This window comes from Numenius arquata, chromosome Z (assembly GCF_964106895.1).
Source record: "Numenius arquata chromosome Z, bNumArq3.hap1.1, whole genome shotgun sequence".
In the NCBI taxonomy this organism is placed as follows: Eukaryota; Metazoa; Chordata; class Aves; order Charadriiformes; family Scolopacidae; genus Numenius; species Numenius arquata.
In genome coordinates this window covers 13,081,915-13,092,811 of record NC_133616.1, presented here as the reverse complement: position 1 = coordinate 13,092,811, position 10,897 = coordinate 13,081,915, and positions in this window count along the sequence as shown.

Below are 10,897 nucleotides of genomic sequence, written 5' to 3'. Positions count from 1 at the left end.
ACAAAACACTTGAGTGTGGAGAAAGGGGAGGGGAAGAAGTCACATTTTCCATCAGGCACCCTTAAGGTATCTCGACCACAATGCCGATGTCCAATTTTCCGAACACAACTTTGAGGTAGAGGAGAACAGCAGCTGCCATTCTCCTCTGACTCGTTCAGCACCCTCCTCCGATTGCTCAGAACAGAGCAATCTGTTTTCCTCACCTCGTTTTCAAAATTCAGACAAAGGGAATTATTGGCGCTGGACCCACGCAAGGCAATGGGCGAGGGCTGCAGCAGCTCTCCTCCGATCTGTCACAGGGACCTGGAGGCCTCATGGTCATTTGTGCCACCAGCCACTAGGGCTGGGCACTGAGCACAAGACCGATGTAGCACTTTTACCCTGAGTGACCTCCTGAGCGTTGCTGCTCTGCCCTGCAGGCACAGGGACAGCAAGAACATCAGCAACACTACTCCACTGCTTGCAAAGTAAAAACATTCCTTGCCATGCAAATAACAATAATAACCTGGTTATAACTGCCAAATGTTTTTCTGAATAACCTAGAGCGTAAGACCCTCTTTACAGCAGACCGGTTGAAATAAAAGGTCCTGTCTCCCAAGTTTGGGTACGAGTATGCAGAGCTTGCTCAGCACACCTTGGTTTCAGCCATCCGCCCTGTCTGCACTGCCCAGAGGAAGCTCTCACACCTAAGACAGAGCTGCAACATCTAGACAGCCAGCAGCGTTTGCCTCCTAAGCTGGGGTCAAGGATCTCCAAGGAGGAGGAGGAACTGCGAAATGATGAACGGCCCACGCATAACAGCCCAAGAGCTCCCTGTTCAGATTTCTGTCATGGTTTGCCCGTGTCTGCTGCTGAGCCCAGACGCTCTTTCATATATTGGCTCACACTGCACCGAGGAAAACGGAGAGAAATTTTCCACCATTGCTATCAGGGTTCAGCCACAGCAACGTGAGAGCCCTACTGTGAGACAGCTTCCAGCTGGTAGCAGGGCTTTCAGCACGGTGTCATCTAACCCTTCTGGGAGCAAGTGTGGGGAAAGTGGTCTGGAGAAATGCAGCATCACAACCAATCAAATAATACCGGGTGGTGCTACTTGGATAAGATGCATCCTGAGAAATATGCTTGAGCTGACATTTAGGGATCAGACTAAACCTAGAAAGAATTTTCCATCCCTAGTGGTTATAATTTTATGAGGGTCATTCTTACACTAAAAAGCTGCTGGAGAAATGCAAAATCAGCACTGCTTTTACCAGGTTTTTTAAAAAGCCTCATCGATTGGGCATTGTTTTTGTAAAATGAAAAAGCAGCTGTGATTCAGCCTTGCACATCCAAAGGAGCAGGTTAAGTCTAGTTTCCAGTCTAAGCCCACCTTGAAAATAAACATTTTCCTCCTAATTTAACTTTTCTTGCATATGGTTCATTTCTCCTAATCATCATCCGGGCGAGAAAAAGCTGCTGTGATTGACAGCATGGAGAGCAACAGATGGTGCTGTTTCTGTTCAAGCGAGACCTAGAGAAATAAGCCTATTCAGTGGCATTACTCTAACTTTATCTGTTCAAAGTAACTTTTTTTGGGTGATCAACTCTGTTAATACCTTCTAATTCAAGCACTCAAGATACACACCAACTTTACATTAAATAAAAAAAAAAACCAAACACAAACAAAGAACAAAACATTTCTAGGCTTTCCTGCTTTACCAATATTTCTCAAAAGTTTAAAAGATGGTTTGTCATACAAGTGTCAGTATGGGTGCTGCAGTAGAGAGCAACATATTCATGGTGCAATATTCCCTCATGAGTGCTAGGGTTGAGGGTACTACTCACTACGTAGCTACCATGCAACATCTATGGGAGGCTAAAAAGCATCACAAGTTTCACAAGAGCAAAATAAGTTAGTTGCTTGAGTGTGTATCTAAAGTAATTATAGATATCGCTTTGAAATGGAGTGGCATAAGTGGGAATACCATGTCTGGGTAATTTAGATAAAGAGTGCTCAGCAAGTTCCTACTTTGCGTTTCCCAGAGAATGAATTTTCTATACCCCATTTTTTCTGCGCAGTCAAAACACAGCAGGGCTGGCAAGCAAAGCCCCATTGATCCTGATGTGCAGGAAATCTCCCATGTAAAGGAGAATTTCAAGCTATTCATTTCTGGTTTTGGTCGTCTAGACTTGTTATCTCTCTGTGTTTTCTAAACTTGCTTTATCCCTCTCAGACACATATCTGACCAACACAGTTGCTTGGACATATCCTCCTCTTTTGGACTGAAGGCAGTTTCTGAAGGAACTTCACAAGCAGCTCTGAGATGCACCTTAGTGTTGACTTCCCAAATTCTCCATGGCATGTGGGGACAGCGGCATCTTCTTCAGCCCCTCCAGCATCCTATCTGCTGCGCACAAAGTGAGGGCTACTGATGTAGCCCCAGAGCAGGAAAGCAACACTAATGTTTTGCTGCATTAAGGTAGATGGAAATACAAGTTTTAGGTCTTTCATAAACTGGGACCAGAATTGGAAGTTTGGTGCTAACCCTGGGTGGCAGGGGCACTTCAGAGACTTCAGTCATTATTTTCACAAAAATGGATCTTTAAAAAACCTGAGAAAAACTAATTTTGCTGTAAGTGATCCTAATGTTCAAACACTTCTTGGTGCTAATTGTATTGATCAGCAATTGAAATTAATTCCTCCCTACCCACCCAAGTGGGTGAAGTGGTTGGAGATATGCCAGCGTGTGTTGTTATTTCCTGGGGAAGAGGTGGAGGTCTCAGAGCAGAAATAGTTTTCCTTTTCCAGGAAGAGCCTTCTTTAGCTGCAATAGCTGAAGGTGGTGAAAGCCAAGCACCCAATGCAGGAAGCTCTGCTACAACCATCACCCACTTCACTATGCTGCAGGTATCATTCCACCAAGGTCCTGTGCACTCACGGGGCTCTCTCTTATCTCAAAAGCCATTTTCATTGCTCTGGTCACAGGAGAGGGCTCTGCTGTCTGCATGTACATGAGGGAGACAAAGTAATTCAGTCTGCTTGAGCTTTCCATGTTTTTCATCACAAAGCTATAAATTAGTTGATAAAATTTTGACACAAACTCGGTGTTCAGGTCTGTCAACTTGCATTACACCATGAGCACTTGGCTTGTGACAGTAGAAAAAGACAAGTAAGTCTTGCAGTGATTTTTCCAGCCCTATTTCACATCGCAGCTCAGCCAAATATGCAAACCAGTGATGGTCTGTAAATGTTCAAAGGTTGCTCAGTTTCCACAGGAATGGCTGTGACCTCTATCACAAAGCAATGGAGACAGTCATACAAAACCTACATCTTTCCTGGATGTAGGCTCTGTTCTTAACTTTAATATATGAAGAAAAGATAAAACTCAAATCCATGAGAGCCACAGCATGAACCATGAGCAATACACTTTATCTGCAGCTTTCAACATGTATCTCTGAAGTAAGGTATTAACTTCAGAGAGGAAGTGGGTGGATGGATGTGCAGATGGATGAATTGCAAGAACTGCTATTGCTACATTTACAGGCTACTGAGTAATGAGATCTGATGGACAAGATATGAACTACAGGCTTCATGTAAAGTTTCTGAAGCTGAATGCTAGTTTTGTGCCCTTCAGGGTTGGAATGAGGGTTATTCAGCAGGTAAATGTGTTACTCTCCTGATCCCTTTCCTTTGAACACATGCAGTCTGATGTTTAGAAGGCACTCTAGAGTATCAGGTGGTTCACACAGAAGTAACATTCCATTCCCATGCTATCAAAATTGGGTTTGTCCCTAACTTCAATACATTTGCTCCCTCCCCCAGTATTAATCCCACTGCCATGAACGGGTGTACAGGGTTGTAGCTTTTGCTCCAGCCAGCTTCTTTCAAGTTAGAAAGGAAGGAGTCTCAGGAAGATACTGGGGATAACTCATCCAAACCCACGCCGTGGAGCCAGGGAGGGGAGAGCAGCTGCCCGGCAGCTGCCTGTGGGGCTGGCCAGGAGCAGGCTCCAGCTGGCACCAGTCACTGGCCGCTCCCTGGCGACATCCTCCTGCAGACCCCATTGCCGTGTCTGACGCCAGGTTCAGTTCCAGTTTTTCCTCAATTAAAAGGGATGTGTGGCACCGGGCAGGATCCACCTCCGTCATCAGCAAGTTGCACACACGCTATGCGCTCCGGGCATGGAGACAAGCCAGGCTGCCGCCTCTCTCTGTTGATGGAGCTTACACCAAATATGAGTATTTTATATAGCTGAGTCTGGCCTCAGCTGAAATCTTCTTTTCCCCTTTTTCACCCTCCCTTTCCTCCTTCTTCTGTCCCCTCCTTCTGCTGTCCCCTGTGTGTCACTCCACTGCAGGGGGTCCACACTTGGCAATACTGGGGAACACCGACCCCATGGCAGCTCCTGCTGCTCTGCTCGCTCCAAGCGTAGCATCCTACTTGCTTTGATAGTAAGCTAAGGTCAGACCACTAGAAATTCTGATCCTTTTGGGTTTTCCCCTCCCCAAAAGTAAATCTTTCTCCTTCGTGGTGCCCATCATAGCAGGACACCCTGTCCCACTCCAGGGTGTGAACAGTTTGGTTGCAGAAATGAACTACAGCAAGACCCCAGACCAAGCCAAGCAGAAAAGCATGTTATTAATGACATTCAGGCGTGCGATGGGTAGATGCTGGCTGCTACTGCATGCACTGAGGACTTGGTTCAGGCTTGCAGCTAGGAAGGAGACAGATGAGGTCCCTTTCCCCTATGGTTGCTGTGCTGGAGGGGGCTGGGAGAGCTGTGCAAACCCTGTTTGACAGAAGCTGTAAGCCTAGAAAAGTGTTTGTGGTCAGCCAGACTTAAAACTTTATCAGGTCACTTCAGACCCTCCCAGCTCAGCCATGTACACTGCTGCGGGAGGGTAAATCGGTATTTCTGAGTTGCACAAGCTCTTCTCTCCTGCCGGGTTGGGTGGACATCGTTAGCTTCTGTTGCTGCTGTTCATCTTTGCTTTACCTGCATAACCTCCTGGCATACTTCTGGCGGTAGGGATTGATTTTTCCAGGTTTTCAGGAAAACACGTGCTTGCCTATTGCCTAGAACACAGGTAATCTATTAGTGCAACGTGGTACGTTTCAGGAGGCAGGGGGAAATGGGGTAAGGATCAACAGCAGAAAATCCCACCAGCTGGAGCACACGGTAATGATATTACTCTGAAGACTTTCAGAAGTTACTTGAAAGGGTTTAATTTCATTTTTCAGAGGCACCCTGAGAAGCACAGTTTTTCTCTGAAAAAAAAAAATTACTTAAAAGTAGCATATGTGGCTTGTCTCCTGCATCAATTTTATCAGCAGACAGGTAAAACCAAGTCTCCAAGAGGAGCTGAAAGCTGCTGCCCTGGGAAGAGCAGGTAAAATGAAGATTTGCCCCAGCCCCACTCCCCCAGGCCCTCCTCAGCCAGTGGGGAAGGAAGGGACCGACCTTGGCCAGCCCCACCCCGGTTCCCTGCTGCCAGTGGGGCGGTTGTGGTCCACCAGCTTCCCCGTGGGGATGCAGGCTCTGCTGGGTCTGCTGCTTCAAGAGCAGATGTATTGCTAAAGGCTGCCATGGGGTGCAGAGTTTCTATCTCTTGCACACCTCTGTGATGCTGCTGCCGTCTTTCAGGCTGTGCCTGGCAGCTGCCTGCTTCACCCATGCCTTACGCCTGGCCACAGGATGAAGCAAAATAAAAGTGTTGATCGCAATGACAGCATTGCTTTTCCTACATACCATCCTTATAACTCAGCCTAAAGGTGAAGGCGTCAGCTGGGCTTGCTGCCTTGTGTGTCGGGAGTGCCTCTGCTCAGAGATTTGCTAACAATCCTGTGGCTAAGCCTTTCAGAATATTACTCAGGTTTCTTTCCCACCAGAAACCGAATTTGACACTACTGATGAAGTTAATAGAAATTACAGGTGCAGGGGGAAACTTGTTGAGCCAAGTCTGTCCCACTGCAGAAGACCTCTTGGCTATAATTCAATGTCCCATCTGTTTTTTTTATGAACTAATGAGCAACATTAAAATCAGATCAGTAAATTTGATGTCTGCTTTAGCAGCTTCTGTGTCCGGTTTCCGAGGCTTTTCTAAAGATGAGTGAGAGACATAAGGTCTCTATTTCTCTCCAAAGCCTGTGTTGGCTAAATGAACCTGAGCTCTATATCAAAAAGTTACACCTCCTATGAACCCATCCAGACTTCTGCACTTGTTACCTGTGCATTGTCAAAGGTGCCAAGATAATTGACTTCTCTAAAGACAATAATATTAAAGCCATTTTCTCTCCTAAATAGAAACAGCAATGAGTCAACAAGGAATCAAAATAATGTGTACACCTAAGGGGTAACTGATTTAGGAAACAAGCCTTAAGTCTGATGGGTTTTCCCCAGTAAGGCTTACAGAAAGAAATGTTTTCTTTCCGCAAAGCATATTAAAAATGAAAAGCAACATATCTTTCCATAATGTGTTTCTAACAAAGGAAATAGATGTAGCAGCGCTGTGGGTGGCCATAACACAGCAATCACAAGCTGACGGGGAAGGTGGTTTTGAAACCGAACGTTCCTGCGTGAGATAATAGCAAAGACATCAGCTCAGTGTCCGTCCACTTCTTAAACAAGTCTAATAATTATTACTTATTATGTGGAGTCATTCTCCCAAAATAAAACTTCAGGATGTGTACCTAAGCCTGCACCTTTGGTAGGGTCAGTGTCACCCGGAACAAGCAATGGGGCAGCCCTGATGGCCTCTCACTGCCCTGCCTCTGGGTGCGCTGGGTGTGTGTGGCTTACACGGTATGGTAGAGGATGAATTGCTTATACGAGGCCCTCAGCCACTCGTGAGACTTTTAGTTTCATGTTACAGAAAAATAAGCTTTTTGGCTACCCTATTTGTTGACAAAACTCCTGCAGGACCCGTACATGGGAAAAGCAAAGCAAGGGATCCTGCTGACCTCAGGGATAGTGTACCGACCAATTAATGGAGTAACTGGCACTATGTGGATCATGTCACTGAAGACTTGGGAAACAACTAAACCTTGTTAAAAGCAATGAGCCACACAGGGAAAGAGGGATGGAAGCAGAGTGTAAGAAATTGTCCAGCTCAATGTAGTTCATAGCTTTCCCCACCTATGAAAGCTCAGGGAGAGCCAGAACTGCTCTGCAAAGGAATTATCCATGATCCTACAACCCAGGCAATTGTATGATTCTATAACCCTGCGGCCACCTCTGATGGAAAAACCACTGTCTGTGACTGGACCACTGCCAAAAAGGCTATTCTAACCTGTTTCTAATCCCAGAGCACCAGCCTCACCAAGAAAGTGGCAAAACACTACTCCAGTTCTACTAGCAGAAAGAATTTGGGGAAGTCCTTCAGCGTTTGCAGGCTTAAAGGGCAAAAACCTTAGGTAGCATTGCTTTCCCTTTTGTTTTTTACACTGTCTGCTGAACTGCAGTCTGTATTTGATTTACGCTGTGACAGAACATTTTATTCATCTCGTCAGCGTGCGTGGCTGGGCTGATGGAAATCGACTCACATGATGCATCCTCCCTCCAGGGCAGCACACTATGGGCTGCAGACACTGCCTCACTGTGCCTGGCCTGCTCACGCTAGCAGGAGAAGGTACTTCTCCAGGGTTGGAGAACGCCCTTCACATCACCTGCTAAGCCTGAAATGATATCATAGCTCTCAGAGGCACCCTCGGCTCTGCACAGCACATATTCCTACCACCCCTGTCTCCTGAAGAGACTGTAGTGATAAGATTTGGCAGATTACAACATCACTCCCTTGATATGTAGGCATAAATATGTTGCTCAGGTCCTTAATTGCAGCAAGGATCTGGCAGACTGCTCCTGTATCTTTGATACAGTGAAAACTTCAAGTAACATGGACCCTTCAAGCTGCAGGAGAAGAAGGTATGCCTATGGCACTGACAGAGAACTGAGGTGTCCTGCCAAAACATTTAGGTCTAGTTTGCTTTTATTTCCACTTCACTCACTTCTAATCAGCCCAAGGGCTGTCTTAAGGGGATGAATATTTGACAATAAACGTAGCAGCCAAAAACTAGACAAACTCCTGGAAGTCCTGCAAAAGCCATCCCTTCAACCAGAGGGAGTCATTGCTGAGAGTCTTGAGACTGGAAGCCTGGCTGCTGTTGATAACAACTCTAGGTAGTCTGTTAGTGTGTGGATCATTATAGGAACAACCATTCTTTCCTATCAATGAGTAATGGATTCTTCAAGTGTATAAAGCCCTAATCTTTTGCAAATGCCGTAAAAAAACCACCATGGTGATATAATTTCCTTTTCAAACTATCCTTTTTTTCCTTCTCCCTGTGAAAGCAAACATTTAGAAACCAAATTAGGAAGACAAACACAGCTTTCCTTGCAGGAAGCTCATTCTTTTCTGTTATACATGGTGCTAGCTGGCCGGGCTTTTACCCAGCAAGAGCTGCCAGCTCTATAAGAGAGGTTACTGGTCTCCAGTCCATGTGGCTCTTTCCCAGTTATTATTACAGCATATATTTTAAAAAATATTTTTAGCTCTAACAGGCAGGCAATGAATGAAAGTGAATGTGCCAGATGTCCCTCTCAATTCTGTCCAGTCTATCCATTTTCTGCCTCTTCTGGGGTAATCAAATGCCTGTGGACAGGGTATTTATCAGAAACCTTTTACAAGGGGAAGAAATTTAGCAAAAAGCTAGGCCTGCAGCACACTGGATTGTTCTGATAAACCCAAACATTTTCCCTTTTTCTAGGTCTGGCTTCTTAGCTCCTTGCAACCTGGCCCATTCAGGGTATGCATTGTTGGTAAGAAATGCAGGTAATTTACCAAAATCAGATGGTGATGGACAACCCGGCTCTTACCATAGCATGATTTATAATATCTGTTTCACGACCTTTGCATCCCAAGCATGGTGACAGAGGTTTTCCCATTTTGGCTGGGGCCTGGACACAGTGCGTTCACAAGCAAGTGCTTGGGCCTTTCTCCTAATGATCTCTGTAGAGCTCACCAGACGGTTGTAATCCAAAACAGTAGCGCTGCCATTTTCCTAGCAGTCCCACTCTTGATCGATGGCATCTCAATACATGCATACATCAAAGACATTAATAGCCTGACATGAACAGTTAAGAACTATCCCAGTAACCAGATCTTACTGGGGTAAGAGATTATGGATCACCCACAGTTCATTTTCATCCAGTGCCCAAGCAGGGTAGGGAGAACTACTGGGAGAGTTTGACCATTCATATAAGCCCCATTTTTCACTTGATGGCACACTTTCCTGAAGACAAAACGTCTTTGATACATCTTAGGAATCTGAGAAACTCTGTTAAATCTGGGCCCCTAAAAATTATTTATGTGACATCAGGTCACCAAAATTCTGGATTTCTGCTTACAGTCCCCAGATGTATGTTTTACAGTTTATTCTTGACCTCTCCTGCATATGAGAGCACACTGAGAATATTTTATCTTCATGCCTTTCATTGTGTAGAGCAGAAGAACAGTCTTGGGTACCAGTGGGCCTGAAACTGTGTCTCAGCTTCACACCCAAAAGAGGCACACCTTATCTGAACTAGCCACCTCTCCTGCATGTGCAGAGCTTGAGCTGGGGATGCAGTCAGAACAGAATTTCTCACCAGACGTTCTTTATTGCTTGTTGGGTGGATAAAATAATGAGCGGTTGTTTCTGTGGTATTTTAGCCATTGCACTTTTGGTCCTGCCCAGAACAAAGGAATTGCAGAGAAGAGCATATTTCAAGTAATAAATTTGACCATTTTGAAACTTGAGGGAAAAAAGGTGAATTAAGATGAAGCCAAAGATTCAGGTTAGATCTTGTTTAATCCAAAGTAGGATATCCATGCCTAACAAAAATGTTGACGATGGCTATTTTTTTGGCACCATGTCTGTTCCCTCCCCACCCTGCTTTCTTGGAAGTCACTGTGCTCTGGCTCTTCAATTAGAGACGGATAATTGATGCAATGCAGACTGGAAAAAGCTTATCACACTGCATTATTTGTTCCACCATGAGAGCCCTATCACCACTGTGAAATCTGTTTCTGCAAGTTTGAAAGAGAATTGGATAAGCCACCTGGCTATCCCGTCCGGGACTGTCGACAGCCTGATCCAGGCAGTTTGTCACGGACCCTTGAAAATGGCATTGATGGAGTTGAAGAGGTCTGTGTCTCCAGAGCGTATTTTGGAGCGAGGGTTTGCGTAGATGAGCTGGCCGAGGCTGTGCTGTGTTTTGGAGGATCACCCAGACTGCAGCTCTGTTGGTAGCTGGGAGCTCAGGCCTGAATTTCTGCCCACTGCTTGTCCTTTCATTTAGGGGACCCCTTAGTTTAGGTGTATGGAGGGTGACAAAGAAGCTTTTTAGGCTGTATAAAGTGTAGGGATGCAGTAGCAGGGGCAGTCCAAGGCTGCTGGAGCACATCACCATGGGGTAGCTCCCTGGGCAAACCGTGGAGGTCCAAGGGTATGTGGAGGGTGGCAGAGAGACAGAACTTCAGCCCCAGCTCTTATATTATTTGGAAAGAAGATTCCAGCGTCAAGCAAGGCAAGAGGATTTCCTGATTGATGGAAAAGTCAAAGTCAGGGAGCATCCAGCTCCTTCTGGAGACTCACCTACTTCAGGTGAGGGAAGAAGCCATGTAATGGAGCATGATCTGCCCCATTTTCCTCCTTTGACAGCTAGCAACAGCTTCCTATAACCAGTGAGGAAAACACCTGTAAAGCACAACCTCATTCCAGGAACTGGTGTAACTGCAAACTGCTTGGGTATCAGGAAACACACTGCCCAAAGCACTCACTGCACTATCACCGTCCACAGAGCTCAGTGGCCGTGGGTTGCAGGAAAAAAAAATGCTCAACCATGGAGAAGATGTTGCGGCAACTGTGATTGTAAACCGT